We start from the raw sequence: 7,687 nt of genomic DNA, 5'->3' as shown, positions 1-7,687 counted from the left end.
CTAAGGGGAGATGGATACCATTGAAAGTTGAAGCCGGATATGAGACTTTGGTACCAGAGGAAAATGAACCTGACAGTGAAGGAGGTGGGCGCCAGTGGGGAGTGAACCTGGGACTATGTAAAAGGATATCAGTGGGAAATAAACCTGGGACTAAAGGGAGATGGATACCATTGAAAGTTGAAGCCGGATATGGGAGTTGAGTACCAGAGGAGAATGAACCTGATACAATAGTTGGTGGGCGCCAGTGGGGAGTGAACCTGGGAATCAAGGAATTTCACACCAGTTGGGAGTGACTCTGGGAATATGTAAAAAAGATATCAGTGGGAAATAAACCTGGGACTAAAGGGATATGGATACCATTGAAAGTTGAAGCCGGATATGAGACTCTGGTACCAGAGGAAAATAAACCTGACACTATAGGAGGTGGGCGCCAGTGGGGAGTGAACCTGGGACTATGTAAACAGGATATCAGTGGGAAATAAACCTCGGACTAAAGGGAGATGGGCGATAGTGGGGTGTGAACCTGGGAATCAGGGAATTTCACAGCAGTGGGGAGTGAACCTGGGAATATGTAAAAAAAGGTCAGTAGGAAATAAACCTGGGACTAAATGGAGATGGATACCATTGAAAGTTGAAGCCAGATATGAGAGTTTTGTATCAGAGGAGAATGAACCTGACACTACAGGAGGTGGGCGCCAGTGGGGAGTGAACCTGGGACTATGTAAACAGGATATCAGTGGGAAATAAACCTCGGACTAAAGGGAGATGGTTACCATTGGGAGTTGATGCCAGATATGAAAGTTTTATATCAGGGGAGTGAACCTGTGACTCAGGGAATTGCACAACCCAGTGGGGAGTTAACCTGAGAATATGTAGAAAGGATATCAGTGGGAAATAAACCTGGGACTAAAGGGAGATGGATACCATTGAAAGTTGAAGCCGGATATGAGAGATTGGTACCAGAGGAGAATGAACCTGACACTATAGGAGGTGGGCGCCAGTGGGGAGTGAACCTGGGACTATGTATAAAGGATATCAGTGGGAAATATATCTTGGACTAAAGGGAGATGGATACCGTTGGGAATTAAAGACGTACTATGGGAGTTGGGTACCAGAGGAGAATGAACCTGACACTATCTTCTTCTAGGTTCCATGCCTGGTCCAGGCTTCGGATACTGCATGAATTATCTCTCTCCATTCCTCCCTGACACTATAGGACTATGTAAAAAGGATAACAGTGGGAAATAAACCTGGGACTAAAGGGAGATGGATACCATTGGGAGTTGAAGCCCGATATGGGAGTTGGGTACCAAAGGAGAATGAACCTGACACAAAAGGAGGTGGGCGCTAGTGGGGAGTGAACCTGGTATTCATCTCCATTTAGTCCCAGATTTATTTCCCAAGGATATCCTTTTTCCATAGTCCCAGGTTCACTCCCCACTGGCGCCCACCTCCTATACTGTCAAGTTCATTCTCCTCTGGTACCAAACTCTCATATCCGCCTTCAACTTTCAATGGTATCTATCTCCCTTTAGTCCCAGGTTTATTTCCCACTGATATCCTTTTTACATAGTCCCAGGTTCACTCCCCACTGGCGCCCACCTCCTATAGTGTCAGGTTCATTCTCCTCTGGTACCAATCTCTCATATTCGGCTTCAACTTTCAATGGTATCCATCTCCCTTTAGTCCCAGGTTTATTTCCCACTGATATCCTTTCTACATAATCCCAGGTTAACTCCCCACTGGTGTGCAATTCCCTGAGTCCCAGGTTCACTCCCTACTAGCGCCCACCTCCAATAGTGTCAGGTTCATTCTCCTCTGATATAAAACTCTCATATCCGGCATCAACTCCCAATGGTATCCATCTCCCTTTAGTCCCAGATTTATTTCCCACTGATATCCTTTTTACATATTCCTAGGTTCACTCCCCACTGGTGTGAAATTCCCTGATTCCCTAGATTCACTCCCCACTGGCGCCCACCAACTATAGTGTCAGGTTCATTCTCCTCTGGTACCCGACTCGTATAGTTCGGCTTAAGGGGCGGTTTGGGTCTTTTCCAAAAGAAAATTAATTACCAATATTGGGCGGTTTTAATCATTCTATTATACGTTAAAAAACAACATTTATGGTGAAAAATTTTAATTATCCGTGTTGATACCCATTTTGCGACCTAATTTGGGGGTCTGACATCAAAAAATATAAGAATCTTGTGGCAAACGTTCCACAAAAACTAATGAAGGACTGACTTCCATATTCTTCCCTCTTGTCAACATTGTACCATAGTGTGTCACCAGAGAGATTTTACGGCTGTAGCTTATGGAATTTTTATTAGAACATTATAAAGTTGAGAATCAAAATGTTATGACAAAATTGACGTTAAAAATTCAGAATTAGGATTATAATTCAAAATTCACATATCTTATCAAAAAAATCTCTCTATGGTGACACAATACATTATCTCTGTGATAACTGTGGAAATTTTCAGACAATTTCATTGAATAGATTCAGAGAAACGTTTGACACAGTATCCCATACCCTTAGAAATATGACATTTTGAGAAAATAGCAAAATAGCTTTCCGTTTTTCACACTTTTCTCACTATCTGTACCATTTTTGACTGTGTTTTTCATGCCTTTATAGTCTACTTTAAGAATTTGGACTTCAATTATATTATTTCTAGGGTAATAAAATATCAATTTCCACCAAAATCTCAAAATCAATTTTTCGAAGGATTTTCCTAATAATTAGACCCAAACCGCCCCTTAAATTCCCACAGGTATCCATCTCCCATAGTCCCAGGTTAGCTCCCCATGGGTGTTCACTTCCCTGAGTCCCAGGTTCACTTCCCACTGGCGCCCACCTCCTATAGTCTCAGGTTCATTCTCCTCTGATACAAAACTCTCATATCCGTCATAAACTCCCAATGGTATCCATCTCCCTTTAATCCCAGGTTTATTTCCCACTGATATCCTTTTTACATAGTCCCAGGTTCACTCCCCACTGGCGCCCACCTCCTATACTGTCAGGTTCATTTTCCTCTGGTACCAAACTCCCATTCTCGACTTCAACTTTCAATGGTATCCCTCTCCCTTTAGTCCCAGGGGTTTCACTCCCCACTGGTGTACACCGCCCTGATTCCCAGGATCACCCCCCCCCCCCCCCCCCCACCCCCATTGTGGCCTAGTTCCTATAACTTTGTCGGATATTGTCAGGTTTCGTTGTGGTTCGTCGGGTTTCGGCGGGTTTCGTAGAAAAGCACTGATTGCTTTATTACGAAACCCGCCGAAACCCGCCGATAACCTTAATCTCAGGTTCACTCCCGACTGGTGTACACTTCCCTGAGTCTCGGGTTCACTCCCCACAGTTGTCTACTTCCCATAACTTTGCTGGATATTGTCGGGTTTCGCCGGGTTTCGGCGGGTTTCGTAAAAAAAAAAAAAGCACTTATTCGTTTTTACGAAACCCGCCGAAACCAGGGTTGCCAGATTATTTTTCAACAAAATGCCAGTGGAAGACTCAAAAAATGCCAAAACACTCCAAAAAATGCCAAAGTCTGTTGACTCCCATCCCCACTAAGAAAACTACTCACTTTTGATAGACAATTTACTATCATATCCTGGTGGCTTGCGTGTTTTCTTTTCTTTTTTTTTTTTTTTTTTTTGAATTATACTTAATTTCCTGTTGGGGTAATTTTTTACCTACTGACTACTAAGTGGAGTGCTAAACCACTACACCACGGTTGAGAAAAGGTGTCATTTGAAGTATAATATACAAGAAAAGAAAATGCCAAATGAAAATGCCAAATGCCAAATGATTTTTCTAATGCCAAACGGTTTTCAAAAATGCCAGATTTTTGGAATCTGGCATTTAAAATGCCAAACTGGCAACCCTGGCCGAAACCCAGTCCCAGCTTCTTTCCCCAATGGTGTACACTTCCCTGAGTTCCAGGTTCACTCCCCACTGCTACCTACTTCCCATAACTTTGTCGGGATTCGTCGGGTTTCGGCGGGTTACAGCGGGTTTCGGCGGGTTTCGGCAGGTTTCGGCGGGTTTCGTAACAAAGACACACCGGCCAGTGTAGTGTTCTGAGCATAGTTTTTACACTTGTTTTCTCGTGTCGACTAATGCCCAGAACCATTCTGGCCGCCCCGTTATGTACCTTTTGGCGTTTGTCAACTTTCTTGTCAGGAAGCCCCACCACCAACGAATTACAATAGTCGAGGTGTGAAAGAATGAGAGCACAGACAACTAAGCTGGTTGGATGGGAGAAACCTTTTCATTCTTTGCAATCTGTTTAATTCAAAATTCATGGTCCTCACCATCTGCTTAATCTGGTGTTCCAGACTTAAAGAGTCGTCAGGTACATACCAAGATATTTTGATCTATCTGTCAAGGAGATGTGGCTATTTAAAATAGGCATACTATGTATTTTATCAGTCTTCCTGACATTAGAGGGTGTGCCACATAATAAAATTTAAGTTCTTTCTTCATTAAGTTTTAGTCTATGACACTGCATCCAATGCCCGTAACACTGCTCCATCTGAAACGAAGCCACATACATGCTAGACGGGACGACAGACTTATATAGCTGCGTATCATCGGCATACGTGTGATAATTCACTCCATGGGGCTCAATGGCGCGCCAAAGGGGCATAGTGTACAGCGTATAGAGCACTGGACCGAGGACCGAGCCTTGTGGGACACCGAAGTTTAATAGTAAATCAATTGACTGTTTGCCATCAATCAAGACAGATTGTTTTCTTTTACTTAGATATGACTACGCCAATGATAATGATAATAATAATAATAATAATAATAATAATAATAATAATAATAATAATAATAATAATAATAATAATAATAATAATATATGATAATAATAATAATAATAATAATAATAATAATAATAATAATAATAATAATAATAATAATAATAATAATAATAATAATAATGATGATGATGATGATGATGATGATGATGATGATGATGATGATGATGATGATGATTATGATGATGATGATGATGATGATGATGATGATGATGATGATGATGGTGATGATACTACTACTAACACCACTATTGCCACAACAACAACAACAACAACAACTACTACTACTACTACTACTACTACTACTACTACTACTACTACTACTACTACTACTAATACTACTACTACTACTACTACTACTACTACTACTACTACTACTACTACTACTACTACTACTACTACTACTAATAATAATAATAATAATAATAATAATAATAATAATAATGATGATGATGATGATGATGATGATGATAATATTCATAATAATGATAATGATAATAATAATATTAATAATAATAATAATAATAATAATAATAATAATAATAATAATAATAATAATAATAATAATAATCACATCATCATCATCATCATCATCATCATCATCATCATCATCATCATCATCATCATCATATAATGGCGATTTTTTAATATGGCTGAATGAGGGAAACTGATCTGACTGATTCAAGTCAATCTGTTAATGATTTATGAATTTATTCGTATTTTTCCTTCTAGACGTCTATCTATTATTCTATTTAATTTAAACCCAATCTAGATGTCTTGAATGATTCTTGATTCAAAAGTTTCAACGTAGATAGTTGATAACTCTATTTTTATGTTCAGTTTGTAAAGTCCTTGAATTATGGGCATAATGCTGTCTCGACTCTGACACAGGTCCGTATTGTAATTTTTGCCCTTTACTTTGTAGTTTCGCAGTAATTTACCGAAGTGACTATTCTCACCCCCGGGATGCTAGTCTTCATAATAGTATAAAAAGTAGTCCACAATTGTTGTATATTTAATCCAAAGGTTGTAATGCAGTAAGAATAGAGGCAGCCGTAATTTACAGTCCCTTCGTAAAAAAAAAAAAAGAAGTGTAAAATGGTTCTTGGGGTTATTTATACACGGTCATTATCTCGCCCAACCTTTGCGTTTAGTACACCAATCATGCTTTGGGGTCTCTTGTACTGTTTGATTTAGCTTATCAAAAATGCTCTATATTATTATTTCTCGTCCTCACTCTTACTTGTCCTCTTGTGGCTTGTGGGGCATAACAAATGATAATTATAGATCTATATTATAATAGTAATTTATCATATTTTGAGTTGAATCTTGAGTAATCGTTCCCCCATTCTAGTACATAATAGTAGAGTCTCTCTTGCTTTAAAAAAATATAATGGTGGCGTTTTTATACACCTCCGTTGGAGGTGTACAAAAACGCACAGTTTTATACACCTCCATTGGAGGTGTACAAAAACACACCGTTTTTATGCACCTCCGTTGGCGGTGATGGTAAAGTTGTTGCTGCATATGTCCATGAGGTTTAAATAGTTTTAGATTGTAGTTTAGCACGCTGCTTAGTGATTACCGATGTACAATGATAATAAATTAAAGAATAATAACAATAATTAAAAAAATCAAAATTAAAAAGAAAAATGGCACACAAATACTGATCTCAAATAAATAAATTTTAGAAAATTAAAATCGAAGTTTTTTAAAAACACGATAAAAAGTTTTTGAAAAAAAAAAGAAAGAAAAAAAAGCAAACAAAAACAAAGTAAACCCAAAAAAAAAAAAGTCAACAATGGGAATCGAACCCAGTACTTTCAAGGTTGGAGTCTGACAGCTTGTCCACTGCGCTACGGAGCCACCTGACTGTTCATCACATTTAATAAGGTCTTTCTAAAACATTATTTTACCTTCAATGCACAACTTCTATTTTCTGGTTTTATATTTCGATTTTTTAAATTATTTTATTATTTTTATAATAACCTGACAGACTATTTTCACCGTATGTATTAGCCAATCAGAAGTCAGGATACTAACTGTGACGTACAGTGAATATAGCCTGCCACATCATTATAGTGAATATAGACTCCCACACTATTATCACCGTACACTGAATATAGCCTTCCACACCATTATCACCATACGGTGAATAGTGTGTCAGGCTATTTTCACCGTTAAAATGAAAATCGTCTCCCACACTATTATCACCGTACACTGAATATAGCCTTCCACACCATTATCACCGTATGGTGAAAATAGTGTGTTAGGCTATTTTCACCATAAGATGAAAATCGTCTCCCACACTATTATACCGTACGATGAATATAGCTTTCCACACCATTATAATGAATATATGTAGTCTCTCGTACTATTATCCCCGTACACTGAATATAGCCTTCCACACCATTATCACCGTACGGTGAAAATCGTCCATCAAGATATTACCGTACGGTGAAAAAAGTCTCTTGCACTATTATTTGTACGATTTTTAGGATGAGACGCGCAAAAAATAATGAATAATTAAGGTAGAATTAGAATCTTAGCTTTAACATCTAAAACTAATTCTAATATTTGTTTTTAAATGCATACTTATACTTACCTCACTAAACTTATGATTCCGTCATAGCTACATTGACACCTGTCAATCAAATGATGCGTGTTGATTAAAAAACAAAACTGAAAAAAAAATGACTTTACCAAAATTACCTCTTCCCTCTAACCCATGCCCAAAGAAAATAAAGGAAACCGGGATCTGATTTTATATTAGGTGGGTTGAAAACAAGAAACATGAATTAAACTAGTGTTTATAAGAAATGTAATAATAATAAACAAATAATAAATGTGAAAAAAA

The 7,687-nt window shown here is 38.2% G+C and overlaps 1 protein-coding gene across 2 annotated transcripts in view; it reads left to right on the top strand.

The window, feature by feature from the left end:
- The first annotated feature begins 5,518 nt into the window (after positions 1-5,518).
- The window catches only part of LOC144965460 (SWI/SNF-related matrix-associated actin-dependent regulator of chromatin subfamily A-like protein 1), a 34,832-nt gene continuing 32,663 nt past the window's right edge, over positions 5,519-7,687 (top strand). The window contains exon 1 of one of the 2 annotated variants that reach the window (XM_078900826.1): positions 5,519-5,721. The gene's annotated coding sequence lies outside the window, so the exon portion shown is untranslated. Of the gene's footprint in view, positions 5,722-5,771; positions 5,824-7,687 lie in introns of those variants that run through there. The other variant, XM_078900827.1, reaches the window with a different exon arrangement.

This window comes from Berghia stephanieae, chromosome 2 (assembly GCF_034508935.2).
Source record: "Berghia stephanieae isolate SIO BIC M18660-M18661 chromosome 2, UCSD_Bste_1.3, whole genome shotgun sequence".
Taxonomy (NCBI): Eukaryota; Metazoa; Mollusca; class Gastropoda; order Nudibranchia; family Aeolidiidae; genus Berghia; species Berghia stephanieae.
This window is presented reverse-complemented; position numbering and strand designations above follow the sequence as displayed.